Raw genomic sequence first — 5,358 nt, 5'->3', positions numbered from 1 at the left:
TCAGTAGGGCTTATCTTTAACAAAAAACAGCTTCGCTTACGTGATATTGAAATACACCGAGGTAAAACTTGGAAACGTGTAATATTAACTTAGTACCGTAGCCTATGTTACAATGAGTGTTGCAGTTTACTTTAGAACATTAGGTTATGGGTAGGCTATCTTATTTTTTTATTGAAAGCAAGGTAGTGTAATATTTTTTTTACTGTGTTTTACTTACAGCTCATAAGTAATCTGTTAAAAGCAGATAAAAGTTTATTGAATCATTTAATTTTATTTGTCGTGATAATTGAGTCCGAAACAAAATAGAAAGCAGCCTACGGACCAGTAGCTACAATGCGGGGCCAGGGGCGTAGTCAGCAAAAAATTTCGTGGGGGGGGGGAAATAAGAATTATTGCACATGTCAGTAAGCCCGTCAACGAGTTAGAGAAAGCGAAGCTACTGAAGTACCCAGAAGTTTGCAAAAGCTAAGAAGGTAATAGCCGAGAAGATGTTGCCGATGGCAACACTACCAGCGGGGGATCTGGGGGGCTTCTCCCAGAAATTTTTGAACAACACTTCCGATTTGGTGAACTCTGAGAGTATTTCTAAAACAAATCGAAGATTAAAATATATCGAAGATATATAGAAAACACCAATATCGAAAAGATATGAAATATGTCGAAATATAGATATAAAGCAGGGGCGCAGCCTATCCTCAATGGCAGCAAGGGAAGCATAGCTTGTCAAAATTGGAAAAAGAGAAGATGATATTTTTCAGTAAAACGATTTCGTAATTTCTTTACCTGAATACAAATAAACAGCTTCTAACTCATGTCCCCGAATGATTTCAGCTCGGTTTTAATTTTAAGAAAATTGGAAGCTTACGGAAGCAGAGATTCGTATCGCATCCCTTGCTCTCGTTTTTGCTATAAGAAGAAACAACAAAGGAAGAAAGAAGCGCAGAGTTTGCGCAATTTAAGTTTCTTTTAACTAATCTGTGGAAGCAATTTTTGTATGGTAGTCACTTTAACATAGGACAGGACAGTTTTCCGTGCGAACCAGCTACCACCATTGCGCCGTGGCGCATTGGTTATAAAAGATAAAGCTTTGGTAGAGAGTTTGCTTTGTTGAACCATAGAGAATCTCTATGGTTAAACAAATAGAGATTCTCTATTTGTTTATGGTTATGAATTCTCTATGGTATATCTCTATGAGTAGTGGGAGAGGATTGCCAGAACCCCCAAACACGGCTGGCGCTAGAGAGCAGGATATTACGTATTTCCGGTCGGTTTCCGGTTTGATCAAAATTTTATAGGGGATTTTTAAAGGGGAATTTTTTTATGAATAATTATATAGTTTAAACTTGACATTTGAATTAACATATAAATTTAATTTCAAGATAATAATAACTCAAATTTATAATATTATGATGAATAGTTTTGTTAAAAATTATAATAATGTTTAGTTTAAAGTACTTTATCAATAGGCTACTTAATTAATTCTGCTTGTGATTTAATGTGACTTATTCTTAGCTTAGTTGTTGGTTTGTAGTTCAAACACACGTTTTAATTTTTTCACATTAAAACAATCTTTTTTTTTCATATAAACATAAGTCTTAAATGTTCCTAAAGTATATTGGAAAATCATAAAGGTTTAATATGCTATATCAACCTATACTGTACATATTAACATTTTCTTGCTGTGGATGTACGAACTCAGCCTGCTTCCTGTTTAATGATATGTTCAGAATAGCCTAGCAAGCAGCTGGTGCAATGCACTCTTAGCCAGTCAACATTATCCAGTTTTTCTTGTGTTGTTAGATTGTCAGAGTATGTTAGTAAAGTTTAGATGTAATAATTTGTACTGAAATATGTTAGCAAAGTGTAATATTGAGTTGGATATAGAATAATTAAAGCTGAAACATAGCCCCAAGTTGATTTCAATTAGATGTTAAATCTGCTTGTAACCTTTTACAGAGCTTAATTACATTTTTTTTTTTTAAAGCAAGGAAACAACCTATGTTTGCGGTTATTTACCTTTGTGTCATCGCTTCTGTTTCATGATGCTGCACATTGAATGCTTTAATCGCGTAATCGTTTTAATCTTGTAGGTGTTCATAATTGTCTACAATACAAGTCCTAAATATACCAAAATGTACTTGAAGGTCATAAAGGTTTATTAACGTTATTTATGCTTCTTGCTCAACCAACATAAAAATATCAATCTCACAAAATATTAACTAATGTAGTGTTGTTGATTTAAACTGCAGATCTTTTGGTTTTAGGCATATAGAGCATGACGATTTAAATAACATATGTCAACGTATGTTTGTTTTTCTTCTCGTACAATATGTCGTGCGGGCTGATCGCGTGTAAGTTAGCAAACTGTCTGTATGTATATGCTTTGTGTATGTTCTGTATGTGTCTGTATGTTTTGTTAATATGTAGGATTTAATTAAGTTTATTTTATTAAAGTTTTGTTAATTTTTGTCGGTTTGGGTGTAGCCATGTTTTTTCGTAAAGCTGTTTGATTGCTTGAATAGAGTTTTCACTATTGATTCTGGTGGATAGGTCTATTGGCTCGATTCCGGATTTTTCCAAATGCTGGGTTTTGTTCTTGGTGAATCTGTTATTTCGGTAAATCAATGAGGTTGCATTGTTTTTTGGTTTGTATGGATTAGTTAATTTCGTTATACTTTGATTCTTTTAATCAGTGGCTTGCTTTTAGTTTATTGTAAAGTAAATGGTCAAAGGGGTGCTTAGTCGCTTATTAGTTAGTTATATATATTATAATCTATGTCTTGTTCAAAAGCTTAATAATAATGCATTTTGGCATCTCCATTTTGGTTAATCTTTGTTTCGGTTTATGTTGGTTTTGGTAAACCTTTATTTCTTTAGGTCTACGTTTCGCTAAAACAGTGGTTTTAGGTTATCATTGATAGTAATTTTGATAAATGTAACTAATCTGGAAATTATTTTTGTTGATATAGTATCGCTTAAAGATTGTAAGAATAATGGCTTGGTTAAAACAATGTAACTTTAGGTTTATCATGCAGGAATAAATTTTACATTTTTATTTTAGATGATGCTAATACCAGCTAAACAATCAACATTTCTTTTATACAATGAGAACACCCAAATGAACAGCTATAGAACAAATTGTTGCAACATATACTTCTACAATCGGAGGACTGAAAAAAAATTAACAAACCTAGCACAATCTACATCACAAATTTATAAGACAAGCATGAAAAAATACAAACCTGCAGAATGAGAGCTCAAATTTTGCAACACGTAATGACACCTGCTGATAAAAACACACAAACAAACCTCCAAACACAGATGTCAACGTTACAAATTATGCAACAGAAACTTGTGATATTTTGTTGTAGTTTCTTAAGCTTGTAAAAATAAAATTGGAATTTGTTGAAAATATTTTTTAAGTTTGTAAAAGAAAACTTAAGTTTGTGACTTAACATAATTTTTCATGTGTATGTTTTCAGAAGTAAACTTTCAGATTACAATTTGTTAAAACTTTTTTTTTATGTTCAGTTTGTAAGTTATGGAACTTATAAGTTTGTAGTTTGTTAAAACTATTCTTTAAGTTGTAAATTATGGAACTTAAACGTTTGTTAAAACTAATTTTCAGTTGTAAATTATGGAACATAAAGTTTGCACCTCGTTAGTTAATGTTTTTTTTTTTGATTTATCAATCATACAAACTGAAAGTTTGTAGTTTGTTAAAAATATGTTTGGTTGTTGGTTTGTGCAATTAAAAGTTTGTAGTTTGTTAAAAGTATTTTTCAGTTTAATAAAAGTTATGTTTGTGATAAATCTTTCGTGTGTATGTTGTTAGAATAAAACTTTTTAGTTTACAATTTGTCAAAACTATTTTTTAGTTTGTAAAACAAAACTTAACTATTTTATTTTTATTTAAAATAATTTTTCGTGTGAATGTTGTTAGAATAAAACTTTTTAGTTTTCGATTTGTCAAAACTACTTTTTAGTTTGTAAAAGAAAACTTAACTATTTTTTTTTTTATTTAAAATAATTTTTCGTATGTATGTTATTAGAATAAAACTTTCTGATTTATTAAAATTATTTTTTCAGTTTTGTAAGTTGCAGAACTAACATTTTTAATTTCAGAAAAAAACTTTTTTCGTGCTAATGTTTTAAAAAGTTTTAGTTTACAGTTTGTTGAAATAATTTTGTTTTTAGTTTTAAATTATGGAACTTAAAAGTTTGTAGTTTGTTAAAAGTATTTTTTTTTAGTTTTTTGGTTTTTGCAATGAAAACTTCATGATTTATTAAAATTATTTTTTTCAGTTTTGTAAGTTACAGAACTAACATTTTCAATTTCTTATAATTTTTATCGTGTCAATGTTTTTAGAGCAAAAACTTTTAGTTTACAGTTTGTTGAAATAATTTTTTATTTTTTTCAAGTAGCCTATAATAAATCTGCTTATTTATTTATTTTTTTTTTTTTAAGATGAAGTATTTCCAACAACCATAAGCTTACTTCCACCAACCTTAAGCGTATTTCCAGCAACTTAAAGCCCACTTATGATTTGCAAACTCTTATATTATTTTTATAATCTTTATCTAATAATCATAAAACACTTTGGATGTGTCACATGAGACTTTTAAATGACAACACTGTTTACTTAGGGTTTCACCTCCATTCGGTTCTGAAGGTTTTATTTGGATCCATGATCGATCCCACGCTTACATTTGTAAAAAGGTTTAGTATCTTGTTTATACTATGGTCACAAGTATTTTTTTCACATTTTCAACCCCTGTTATTTTTGTTAAACACACGCATGGTTTTCTTTGTAGATGCTAAAAATTTTATACTGGTAGTTTTATGAAGCATATTACTTAAAGTGATTTATATTGTCTACTTGCTACAACTGAAATTTAATTTCACATTCATTCTTAGCGATTTAGAGATCACTTATGTATATTCTTCCTATTCCATAAGTACAATTCATCTCTAAAGATAATGATTACCTATAACTTACTGTTTTGAAGTAACAACACAATATTCTTTGAATCGTGGTAAGTTGTATTGCATAAATCAGTTTTAATGCTGTTTTATTAAAAACGTATTATTGGTAGGCTACATATGCGTTGCATTTTGCAAACTCCAGAACCACTGTACAAGATTGTTTAAGAAACAGAGGAAGTCACGAAGTTGCATTGTTTTGATGAAATGCTTTGACGGGTAAAATTTTTGTAGTTTTGACGTAAATTTACCATTCAAGGGTTGGTAGTTTATAAGTTTATAACACAAAATTCACTTTATTTATAGCTTAAGATTCACTTTAGTTTCCTTGTTGACTTGCATAATAAAGCAGTGGTCGAATATCATTGTGGCAG

This window comes from Aplidium turbinatum, chromosome 1 (assembly GCF_918807975.1).
Source record: "Aplidium turbinatum chromosome 1, kaAplTurb1.1, whole genome shotgun sequence".
Classification (NCBI taxonomy): Eukaryota; Metazoa; Chordata; class Ascidiacea; order Aplousobranchia; family Polyclinidae; genus Aplidium; species Aplidium turbinatum.
This window is presented reverse-complemented; position numbering follows the sequence as displayed.